This window comes from Tamandua tetradactyla, chromosome 9 (assembly GCF_023851605.1).
Source record: "Tamandua tetradactyla isolate mTamTet1 chromosome 9, mTamTet1.pri, whole genome shotgun sequence".
Taxonomy (NCBI): Eukaryota; Metazoa; Chordata; class Mammalia; order Pilosa; family Myrmecophagidae; genus Tamandua; species Tamandua tetradactyla.
This window is the reverse complement of record NC_135335.1, coordinates 41,457,286-41,470,584: the sequence shown is the minus strand read 5'-3', so window position 1 is coordinate 41,470,584 and position 13,299 is coordinate 41,457,286. Positions and strand designations below refer to the sequence as shown.

Sequence of the window (13,299 nt, the reverse complement as noted above, 5' to 3'; positions counted from 1 at the left end):
TTTCACCCATCTGTTCACTCGATTTTGCCACTCTCTCCTTCCAATAGAAGGTGAGTCAAGTGCTGGGTCCCCATCTACATGGATGCACCATTATAGGCTCAGCGCTTTCACACAGTAGGCATTCATTAAATGCTATTTTGACTGGAAGGATGGATGAGTAGTTGAAAGAATAAATAATCATCAAATGCTAAAAGCTGAAGCCTAAAAAATAAAAGAAAACCTGAGGAAAGAATGGGTAGCTAGAATGTTATAGGGAGATAAATGTAGTCTTTGGAATAAAACACACCATGTCTGAGCCCCAACTCTGATGATAGGAGATGTCTTCTGCTTTTGTCAATACATGACAGCATGTCCTCCTGGAAAAAGAGTATCTTATGTTTGTTTCCCTACTCCCAAACTATAATTAAACAGTCAACAGAACTCAATGAGTCAGGGATATAGTCATCTTTCCTTCTACAGCAGTGATACCATTTCTGACCTCCATCCTTGGGGCATGGTGTGGTGAGGACTCAGGCTGCTCTCCATCTCACTCTCTGCCACCCAGGATTGGTTCCCTCAACTTCTCCAGCCAACATGCCAACTCTGCAAGAGCTTCCTGTACTCCCCTCACAGCCAATCACCGCACCTCCCCTTTCTTGGTCTAGAGGAATTTGAATCCTTAACTCTTACATGTCTGAGCACCAAATCCAGACCTTTCCCTACAGTTCTGACTCCATTACCTTCACCTTATATCTGCAGTCAAGCCTTCCTGGGTGATGTGGGTTCAGTTACCAGGTGCTCATCTTAGCCTTGGGCATTGTTCCCACTCACTGCACTGATATTTTATCGGGAATCTATTGTGCCCTAAGAGCAGGAGGCAGCAATGCCAAGAGTCACAATTTGAAGTCAGACAAACCAGAATTCAAACTCCGAGATGTGTTCAGTAAACCTCTGTGGGCCTCATTTGTTACCATCTTTTACCTGGATACAACATCCACTTTACAGAGCCACTGTGAAGACTAGGCAAATGAGGTAGACAAGGAGCACTCAACTCATCAAATGGGAGCTTGCATTACTATGACTCAAAGCCAAGACCTTCTGAAACTGGCATTTGGTCACACCCTTGCCAATCTTCCTAACATCCCCAAAACTTCTGCCAGAGAGTTGAGAAACATTTATTTTCAGGTTCCATCAGAGCAGACAGCAAATGTTGACCAATGGTCATTAGCTTGGACAAGATACAGCTGAATTCAGTAAAACAAGTACTCCTCTGAAGAAATAGCCCCAAGTACCACTCTGAACGTTCCCAGATTCAAACGTGAATCCCACTCTCTACAAACCACCTGACCTTAACAAGGAAGAAAACAAAAAAGAATAGAACTATAAAACCTGAAATTTGGCAAATAAATGCCAACCTGTGGCAGAGGATGCATGCAGAATTTGGAGTCAGAGCACCGGGTACCATTTCTGGGTCTGGTCAGTCACACAGAATGCCAAGCATTGGAAACAACAGTGGACCCCACTGGCTGAGCCTCCACTGCTCTTAGCACATTGCACAAATGATCTCACTTAATCCTCCTAAGGCTTCTCTGACATGGGTATGGATCTTTTCCCCATTGTAGAGATGAGGAAAGTGAGGCACAATCTGACATGATTCCAGAATACTTGCTTTTCACCATGACCCAACAGCGCTTCATTAAGAGCAACTATGCGAGTGGCTGTGATTTTTTGAGCACTCACATTGTTCTAGGCTCTTTCACTCTTCCCTTCCCAAGGTGAACCTTGAGAAAAATATCACTAGCCATGCAGACAAGGTCGGGGTGACAGTCATTTATTTCAAAATACTTTGCAAGCCCCCAAATCTCTTACAATTGCTATTTATGGAAGGAAATTTGGAAATGGAAATGCAATGGAAAACCATGCAACGTTAAGAGCACAACCCTTCTCAGTTCTTGGATTCTAGCCTTCATTGCCCTTGAGCTATTTTATGACTCCTTAAGTTGTAAAATAACTGATGGAAATACAAAACAAACCTTGTCGACAGGCATGCAAATAAATCCTAAACGTGGTGGGGGTTCCAATGACTCTACCTGTTTTCCCTCTGAAAAAGTCATTTTTACATTCATATGCACATTCATTTCAACATTCCTTTACCCCATACAGGCTTTTTTTTGGGGGGGGGTTGTTTTATTTTTACTTTGAGTAATCTTTCATTGAAGCATAATATAAACACAGACAAATGCAAAAATCACAAGTTTCCCACTCAATAAATTTTCACATACCAGCACTCAGATCAAGACCTAGAGCATTATTTCCAGCACTGAGATGATTCCTTCGTGGCTCCTTCCAGGTTACACCTCCCCTAAAAGACAAGTGTGGTGGTGTGGAGCTATACACCCCCCAAAACATGCTCTTAAACTAAACCTATTCCTGTGTGTGTGCTGCCTTGTAATTAGGAGATTCTGATGCGGTCACTTTGGTGTAGGCATGGCTGAGCTCAATCAGGACGCACCTCAATCTTGTTGCATGATTAGCAGAATGAAATCCAATCAGACAGACAGAGAATGCCACAGAGGGAGCAGCCAGAAGATGAAAATCCACTGAACCCAGAAGACAAAGGAAAGGCCAGGAGAGGCCACCATGAGCACTGACATGTGACAGAGGCACCAGGACCAAGGATCCCGGGCAGCCAGCCCCAGAAAGCCCGTCTTCAGGAAGAAAGCATTGGCTTGATGAGCCTTGCTTCAAAGTTCTCCTAGCTCAAAACCCTGAGCCAATAAGCTCTCACTGTTTAGCAAGTGAGATCCGTTGCATGGTACTTGCTTGAGCAGCCAAAGTAGCTAAAAAGATTAAGTGTGTATCATCCTCAATTCTAACACCATAGATTACTTTCACTTATTATTTATATCATTTTATAAATTGTAGATGACTCCAGTGACATTTATTTTTAAGATTTCAAGTTTGGTAATTCTGTACTTTTTTTTTTTCCTTTTCTTCTTGTTAAGATTCAGATCGTTTGTAGAGTATAAAATCTGGAGTGAGAGGACTTGGAGTGGATCAAAAATGAATCTTTGGCAAGTCATTTCATTTCCTTGAGATTCTACTCCATATAAACATGCTTCTTTAACTTCTCTTTTGAACCTGTTAGAACATCTACGTGGTTCCCTCACAGAAAATAAATTAAATATATAACATGCTCATTTTATATATCTATAAGAGTCATGATTTTAGTTTTTTGGTGTATGAAAATTATCCTTCAGTACTATGTATTAATATGAAGGCAGGAAAAAAATTTTAAAAAACAAATAAATATGAAGGTATAGAAAAATCAACTTTTTTTTTTTTTTTTTTTTTGGTTACTATTAGGTAAAATGAAATGACCTGCTGCATTGGGTGTTGCTAGAAGGGGCCCTGTGCCAGTCTGAAATGTTTATGCAGCATAGAAAAGCCGTGTTTTAATCCTGATACATCTCGTGGAGGCAGCTGCTTCTTTTAATCCCTACTCAGTACTGTAGGTTGGAAACCTGATTAGATCTTCTCCGCAGAGATGTGACTCCACCCATTCCAGGTGGGTCTTTGTTAGTTTACTGGAATCCATTAAAAAAGGAAACATTTTGGAAAAAGCTTTAGAGCCACAAGAACCACAAAAGCCCACACATCCAGAGATCTTTGGAGATGAAGAAGGAAAGTGGCCCTGGGGGAGCTTCATGAAACAAGAAGCGTAGAGAGAAAGCTAGCAGATGCCGCCATGTCCATCATGTGCCTTTCCAGTTGATAGAGAAATCCTGAACTTCATCAGCCTACTTAAACCAAGATATCTTTCCCTGGATGCCTTAGACTGGACATCTCTATAGCCATGCTTTAATTTGGACATTTTCACAGCTTTAGAACTGTAAATTTGCAACTTAATAAATCCCCCTTTGTAAAAGCTGTTCCATTTCTAGTATATCGCATTTCAGTAGCTTGCAAGCAAGAACAGACCCCTTTCTAAGAAAGGGTTTTCGAGAGGACAAAAACAATTGATCTGCAGGGGTATGTCCAGAAAATAAACAGCAGACAGTACCCTACCACAGAATTGCAGATTCTGGTGACAAACCAGTTTCTGTCCAGCAGAGATAGCTGATCAGAACGGAATACCACACTAATCTGTATATACCTGCTTCTCATTTTGTAATCCCCTCCCTGTGTAAAATGGAAACAGCATCAGCCAGTTAGAATGTTTCCTCACTTGCCTCCATGTCCTTCCTCCATAACATACCCATTCTCTCTCCTTTGGCAGAAACTCCTTATCATGTTGGGTTTGATGCTGCCCAATTTGCAAATTGTTTGTTGCCCAAATAAACTTTAACAAAAAATTTTAAATGCCATACTTTGTCTTTGACATTACTAAGGCATATTAGTCATCAGTGCTTTACAAGGATACTCATTTCCCTTTGCATTACATTCAGCTACCTTCATTTTAGGGGATGGAAATGGTTGAACACATGCTCTGATTTATTTTCTTACGCAGGTGACATACATTTTATGATTCCCAGGAATTGTAGCATCTGGGTTTAAAAAAAAATTCATTGCAAAGACTTAGAGATTTCTGTGAGAATGCAGAAACATGCTAACTGAGACTTTGTCCTATACATCTAAACAAAAAGAAATTTGGGATAACTGCCAGGGCAGATGTACAGAAACATTCTTCAGAGCTGGCATCTCAGGAAATCTATGCTGACTGGCCGCAGAAAACAAAAATCTAAGAGAACAAAGACTCCACTCCAAACCCAGACTGGTCAGAGGAGATATTGAAAGCAAATTGTTTAATAAAACACAGCTTGAAAGAGAAGAATGAGGTAAGTGAAATGAAAGAATTCATGCTATCAGCAGATAGCTGGTGAAACCCAGAGAGAGAAGGGCACAATTCTGAAGAGATGTTCCACAAAAATCAACTTTGAAATGAAACAGAGAATTGAAAGCCACAGTGGTAATAATCTGGTCTAGCAAGACAGAACAACTAGGTGGTAGAGAGGAGATGCACTGCGTGAGACACACACACACACACACACACACACACACACACACACACACACACAACAACAACAACAACAAAACCCTGAGGCGAAAGTTGTAATATGATCTATTTTTCTTGTAAGGAATATTCAATCCCAAAGCTATTTTAGGAAGATTTTTTAGGAAAGCAGCTTGATCTAACCCTTTTGTTTCTTTGAAATTGGAGGCCCAATAAAGGTGCAAAAATGAGGTAAACACTCAAACATCTAGCTTGTGGGCACTTCTACAAGATAAAGGACCTGGATTTCCCAAAATTCAATACCATTATCAAAAGGGTAGAAGAGCAGTTCCAGGTTAGAAGACACAGGAGTGGGGATTAACCTTGGCTGTGCAGAGGAAATCACCTGGAGAGCTTACTGAATCTCATTGTCAGGGACTCGAACTCCACTTGCTTGGGGCTCACTTGATAAGGGAGGGTCTTAAAAGGTCCTTCGGGGTTATATTATACAGCCAGGACTGAGTGGGAAGATTGGACTAAAGCAGAGTTTTTCAAACTTTAGCGTGTACCAGAATTAGCTGCAGGGCATGTTACAGCACAGACGCCAGACCCTGGGCCTGGAGTTCTGATTCTGGAGATATGGAATGGGTCCCAGAATTTCCATTTCTCTAAGTACTGGGTGATTCTGATGCTGGTGGTCCAGGGATTATACTTCAAGAGCACTGGACTAAAGAGACATAATTACTAAATACAATATGCGTACTTGGTCAGATACTGATTTAAAAAAACATGAAGGACTTCATAGGCACCCCCTATGTGGGACATGACATCCAGGGCTGAAGGGCTCCCTGGTAGCAAGGGAGATGACTTCCAGGGATGAGCCTGGCCCTGGTATCCTAGGATCGACAATGCCTTCCTGACCAAAAGGGGGAAAAGAAATGTAACAAATAAAGTATCAGTGGCTGAGTCTAGAGTCAAATAGAGTTGAGAGGCTATTCTGGAGGCTACTCTTATGCAAGCTTCAGCTAGATATTATTATTTACCACGGATTGACAACCCCCAACCAAAACCTTTCCTGCCAACTCTAAAGAACACTTAGGGGTGTTTTTGAGATTCTGTAAAGGTTCAATCCACCATGAAGACTTTTCAGAAACCTACAACCTCCAGATGGGTTCCTAGGGTGGATAAGTCCTGAAACCCAGAGAGGCCAGGCTCTCCAGAACATCAACTAGTTCTCTACCATATTATCATATTATCAACAGCTCCTTCCAACATGAAAAATTAGAATGGGCATAGTCCAAATACCCCTAAAGATTGAGAGAAAGATCAAAGGAGAAGGTGGAGTTATAACACAGAAGTTAGGATTTAACAGATGAGTATGACTTCTAAATTATTATATTGATATTTCTTTTTATTCTGCAGCTAGAAGGAAAAACCTAAAATTGTGGAACTGTAACCTATACCAAACTCTGAAATCTGTTCTATAACTAATTGTCACAATGTGCTTTGAAATGCATTGCTTTTTTGTATATGTGCTATTTTTCACAATTAAAAAAAGACTTCATAGGGACTACTGGGAAAATCTGAATATAAATTGGAAATTAACTGTTTTCATGGAATTGTTCATTTTCTTAGGTTTAATAATGGTATTGGGTAATAGAGAACTATGTCCTTAGTAATATGAGTTTAATACTGAGATATGTGCAAGCATTTTCTTCCATGGTACTCAGTTGGGACATCACTACACTACAATATTATTTAAGCCTCTATCATTTACCTGGCAGATATTTTGCCTTATACTCCACTCAAAGACAATAAATTCCTCACACTTAAGATACGCCTATCAATTTCATCTTTGTAAATCAAAAACACCTTCCATAGATAGACAGTAAGTATTTAAATGCTCTTGAATATCTCTAGTCATCTAGCAGAGACCCCTGAACAAAAGATGAACTAAATTATTTAATAACTGCCATAAAATTATTTAAGTCTGAAAACTGCAATTAATACAGAAAATAAATCTGTTCAAATTACAGTAGAAAGAGGACCTAAATGAGAGGTTTTTTTTTTTCCTGATACCACATATGAAAAATCTCCATTTTGTATCATTAACGGAAACATAAAGCTGTGTGGGCTTTCATAAATCATGAAGGTCATCGGTAACAAAAGCTTTTGTATCCTGGAAACACCACACCAGAAACTTATTCTAGGAAAATGTGTCCATGAAAAGGCATGCTTTTATTATATTACCTGAGGCCTCAAAAACCATCAAAAGATTGATTCCAACCCTGCACATTTTGCCTATCCCTGTCAAGTCCTATCATTTCTATTTCCACTTTTGATTTCCCAACCCAAATCCCTAGTCCAAGTATTTATTAGCTTTCACCTAAATTCCTTCTTCCTAACTGGGCTCCCTATCTCCCATCTCCTCTCCGTCGGTCTCATCCATCCTACACACCCCTGCCAGAATTATGTTTTTAAAGCAGAGATTTGCAAACTATGACCTGTGGACGAAATCTGGCCTTCTGCCCATTTATGTAAATAAAGTTTGCTTGGGCACAGCCACATTCATTCATTATACATCATCTGTGACCGCTCTCATACCATGAAGGCAGAACTGAGGAGCAGCGGCAGAGACTGTATCAGCCACAAAGGCAAAAATGTTTATGCCCTGGACCCTTACGGAAAAAACATTTCTCTGATCCCTGCTCTAAACTCTTGATATTCAAGGCATGGTCCAGGAACAAACAGCGTCGGCATCATCAGAACATTCACAAAAATTGCCGAACATTAGCCCCACCCCATGACTGCTGAGTAAATTCTGCATTCTAATAAAATCCCCATCAAAATCACATGGAATAGGCGGTATGCTGGTGGCTCAGTGGTAGAATTCTTCCCTGCTGTGCCGGAGACCCAGATTCTGTTTCTGGAGCCTGTCCAAGCAAATAAAAAAAAAAATTCACATGGACCTTAAAGTAGCAAAATCAATATCCTAAAGCATACTCTGGTCACACCCCACTCCAGCTCAAAAATCCTTCTGACAACATGGTGAATGTAATTACAGCATTGCATTGTATAGCTGAATGTGTTTAAAAGGGGAAATATTAGGTTGTATATATGTTAACTAGAATACAAATTAGAAAAATACATAGGACTGTACAACACAAACATGGAACACTTATGTAAACCATGCACTACATTTAAAAATACAATATGATAATAGTATTATTTCATCAATTGGGCCAAGTATACTCATTTGTTATTTAGTTTTTTTACACTGAAGACTAACTCAATGTGTTCATATGGGGAAAGGGGACTATAGGAACTCTGTATTTTCTGCACGGTTGTCCTGCAGAAAATTTATAAGTTTATCCTCTAATAAAAAAAAAAAAACTTTATGAAACTTCCCTTAACAGACGTCAGCACAAAATGTGATGTACATATTTGTGCATGAATTATCATTCCCCACCCTAAGCAGATAGATGGACAACATTTGAAGGGCCCTAGCCAGAATGCCACACTCCAAGGAGAGCTGTGGAAGTGTTTTAAATACCTGCCTACATTAGCAACAAAAGATTTGCTAAGTCACACGAGGGACGGCAGCATGAACTTTTCTTGGTGAAATGTGTTCTGTCTGCGAGAGACGGGTGGCAAGAATCATTGACCAAGGATGTCTACCCTCAATAAGCAACATTCAAGAATATGGCATGCCCTGTAGCCTAACACTTTAGAGTAGCATCTGAGGGTAAGATGCTCTATTTGATCCTGTATCCCTCCTGGCCTGCACAAGAAAACTCTTGTCACCTGATCTGACCATTGGGCCAGATGTCAGAGCCATAAGAAATGGTGCAGCTGCCTCAAAGTCAAGCCCTTTGCAAGATACTTGACCAAGTGCCTAAAAGAACAGAGAATGGGAAACTTCACTGAATTTTCAAGAAGAGCCTTCTCCTTGTGTCTGGTTACCAAGAGTGCTTGTAAAAATTATATCTTCTCCCTGAAATTCTTTACACCGTACCATGCTCTCTGGGAGCAAGAGAGGGAGCAGAGACTAGTTAACTCCCTCACTTAATTGTTGGAGACAATTTGACATTTGACAAAAGAAAACGACAAGTGGTTCGAATACTTAAGTAAGCTGGCAAAAGGTTTCCTGTGGGCTAACTGCCCAGATGTGCTAAATATATCATGTCACCATCATGTTGTTAAAGGATGATTTTCAAGTAAATGTAGAATCATGACTACCATTTATACAGGTATAAAATGAACATGTGTTCAAGGTTTTACTCAATCCATTATTAATGAGGGAATTAATAAGAAGTTACAAGTCCACAGTAGAAGTCAGTGAAGCACACATTTATATAGAGTAAAGAAATGTTGAAATGAATTTACAGATAGACACAACAGGTGGGGATGGAAGTCAAGTTACCAAATTGGAGAGGATTTATTTGCATGTATACATATAAGGAACATTTTGTAGTGATATAATCATCTACAATTTACTGAGTTGTAAGATAGGTCAAAGGCAGTGAGGGGCTCAAATCAGATAACCTGGGGAAGGGTATTTTCTAAATAATGAATAGTTTTGTACTGGAGAGACTCAACACTCTTTTTGGCTTATTAAAGATTTTATTATGTGGGCACCCTGCTTGTTGTGCCATACTGTGATTCAGAAGCAAAGATGCTTATTATCACCAGCACGGGAGGGGTCTCACTACACGGAAGGTAGCAAACAGCATAAAAATGCCTGCCACCAGGAGCGGTGGCAAACCTGTGGTTTGCAGGTATCAGAGATGCCAACAGAAGCCTGACTCCCATAGGTACTGGGTGGAACATTTACTCACATAGGGAAGGCACCAGTGGTCATTCGTCCCTGTGGTGATTTGAAGCTATATGTACCCCCAGTAACACAGGTTCTTAAATCTAATCCATCCTGTGGGCATGAACCCACTGTAAGTAGAATCTTATGATGAGGTTACTTCAGTTAAGGTGGGACCCACCTCAATCAGGATGGGTCTTATTAACCCTATTGCTGGAGTCCTTGATAGATGGAAGCAAGAAGGTGAAAACATCAAAAACCACAAGAGAAGGGAAAGACCAGCAGATGCTGCCATGTGCCTTGTCATGAGACGGAGGAGCTCAGGATCACCAGCATTTGTTCTGTAGGAAGAAAGCATTGCCTTGGTGACGCCTTGATTTTAGCAATTTCTCAGCCTCAAAACTGCTAATAAATTCCCATCGTTTATGCCAACCCATTTCATGGTATTTGCTCTAAGCAGCCTAAGAAAACAAAACAGTTCCTGATGGCCAGCAGGTCTCAAGGTACCAGCTACCCCAAGGAGATGGTCTGCACGTACATGTTTGAGCCATGGAAGGACTCGGCTCCTTCCTCATCAGGAACAGGTATAGCTTTGAGGGTAGCCAAGTGACACAAAACTTTCAAACTTTAGCCAGAGCTCTTCAGTGTTAACATATGCCCAGGACAAAAAGGGGGGGGGGGGGGGAGGGAAATGTGCCAGCAGGCAGGCTTCTATCTCCTAGGTGATGTGTTTTATCTGAAAGTACACCCAGGAAGGGAGTCAGTCCACATTTACCGTCCCATCCTAGGAGCCACGTCAGTCAGACCTGAGCACAAGGCTAATGTGTGGGTCACACGGAAAGGCAGCAGGGTACACCCAGGCCGTTTCCTACCATACTTCACAGTGTAGAGATCTGTTTCCATCCCTACAGCAATACTGGGAAGAAAGCCATGGATCCACAGTGCTCACATGCTCTGCATATTCTCTTCTATCCTCTTAGCTCGGCAGCATCTCCTTGGTCATGCATAATCTTTTCCTGGAATTGACCTTAGGAACACAACCTCCAAAGATGAAATATTGGCAGGTAACTGGATTCTGTTGCTTCAGTAATCTAAACCACCCTTGAAACAAAAAGAAAAAAACAAAAAAATGTACAAAGGCTGCCTTTTGAGAAGAATGGGGGTGACGCAAGGAGAGAAAAACACAAATTAACACCACAATAAATTATGTAGCATGTGTCTGTGGAAGGAAAGCGAGTGGGAGCAGGTTATTACTGTGAGCCACCTCTAATGTCTTTACCCCCAACCCCCCGTTAAGAAAATGAAATGAACGATCCCCTTTCTGAGAAAGGGCTTTCCAGAAGACAAAAACAAGTGACCCTGCAGGGGCTTTCCGAGGAAATGGAACCCTGTAAGGCACACTACGGAACTGCAGATAAGCAACACCTAATGATGAATCCGTTTCTGAGCTGTGAGACAGCTTAACAAAATCGACATGCCATACTACCCAGTACACATATGCTCCTTATTTTGTAAGACCTTCCTACATAAAATAGAAACGGAATATCAGCCAAATCAGAAGATTTCCTCACTTGCCTCCACATTCACTGTATAGAAGCTTTCCCTTTCCACTCCCTCTGTAGAGGCGCTTTCTTCTTTCTGAATGCGATGCTGCCTGATTCATGAGTTGTTGAATAAAGCTGTGGGATCCTAACTTTCATGAAAAGCTTTACTTTTAACCCCACTTAGTCCCTATTGACCGATATGATAATAACCAAGGAAGGGGTTAAGGAATTCAATGACTCATCTTAATCTACTCACTCTTGACAAGTCGAGGATGAACTTCTACTATTTTCCATGCATAAGCCTCACCTTGAACCTTAACTCTAGCAATAAGTCCCTACTCTTTGTTCTTCATCTCATGACCTATGGATCCCTTCCAGAATCCAACTTTCCTACTGGGGAGGTTTGGAGGAGAACTTGCCTTCCTCTTGCTCTCTGATTGCTCCCCAGATAAGGTGCATTCTTCTGGTGGGATCCTGGGTTCTGCCATAGCCTTACTTGATATTACTCCCTCAGAGACCGAACTGCTCCCCAGCACTCTCAGTCCCCCCCAAAGTTGCTCTTTTGTGCAGAGCTCTACTTTCCACAACTTTGCATGGCATACTTATCTACCCCCAGCCAGTGGCACATTGCAGCTCCCATCCACAGTCATCACCCTGGAGTCCTCTCTAAACCCATCAGCCACACCCTCTCTTGCCCAGCCCTTCTACCTCTGCCACAGCATCCTAGATCCACAGGGTGAGCTCTTGCTCAGTCAGCACTTCCATTTTCAGCAATGTTGTTGAGAACTGATATAAGTCAATGCGTATGTAATTCTTTTGTGGTGGTTGTCACAACCGTGGAAAATTTAAGGTGGGTGAGCAAAACACCTCCATACACCCTCATCACATAATACCCTCAAAACACCTACACCCTCACAAGCATATCACAAATAAGTCTCAGACCACACCCTGCCATATCCAGACACTTAAAAACCTTTACTAGCAAATAAGGCAATCTAGTTCCTGCAGCCTTCTTCAAGTCCCAGCTACTGTCCTCTCAGTTGCTTTGAGTACCACGTTGTAGGGAAGCTCAGTAGAAGCAGTTGTGAGTTTCCTAGAAAATTGTTCAGCCATTTAGTAAGTGTAAACAAACTGCAAGAACAAAGGTACAGCTCACAAAGGAGGTTTACTAAACTACACCTTTGGGCCAGGAGCTGTTTATGAACATTCCATGAACTATCATACTCAATCTCTACAATGGCCCTATTGCGGAGATGCTGTTTTCAGATAGGAATTCCTCTCCCCACTTTACAGATGAGGAACCAATATCAGGAAGTTAGATAGCTGATCCCAAATCACTTAGCTAACAGGAGGCAAAACAGATTTTAGGTTTATAGACAAAAAGTACCCAACTCATTTCTTTTTCCTGAATCTCGTAATACATTCGATCTAGATTCACTAGCAGCAGAGAATGCTCCCCAGACCACATGAGTGGGCCCCCTGAAGAGCTTGCCTTACCCTTGATTACAAACTCACTCTCATTTTCACCAGATTCCCTTCACTTTCATAGAAACCTTTGAGGGTTCTGAACCTATATTAGATGACAGATTCAGTCTCATGACTGGTTTAATATTATTTAGACTGATAACTCCTGTCCACCATTCCATCTCACCCCCCACCCTACCACACGTGCACACACACAAACACACACACCAAGTCCTTCTGTTGAGAGGCAGAGGCAGCATTTTAGCTATTCCTACCAACAATGTGGGATTCAGAAAAGCATATGACAACCATTTCATGACAGAGCAATGTTCTTTTTGAAGACATCAAAATAATCTGCAAAAACAAAACAAGCTAATCTCTGGGTGTTTCCTTGAAGAATTAATCATGGGTTGCATTATTAAACACCCAAAGAGTTTAAGGAGCATAAAGTGTCAATAATTAATTACAAAAAAAGGCTGTAATTACTAAAAAAAGGCTCAAATATC

General features: G+C 41.2%; 1 long non-coding RNA gene across 1 annotated transcript in view; it reads right to left on the bottom strand.

Annotated features, from left to right (window-relative positions):
- Positions 1–10,432, bottom strand: part of LOC143647053 (uncharacterized) — a 220,961-nt gene extending 210,529 nt beyond the window's left edge. Inside the window, exon 1 of the long non-coding RNA XR_013157810.1 lies at positions 10,324–10,432. This is a non-coding gene — a long non-coding RNA (uncharacterized LOC143647053). The remainder of the gene's footprint in view (positions 1–10,323) is intronic.
- Between the last annotated feature and the right edge of the window lie 2,867 nt (positions 10,433–13,299).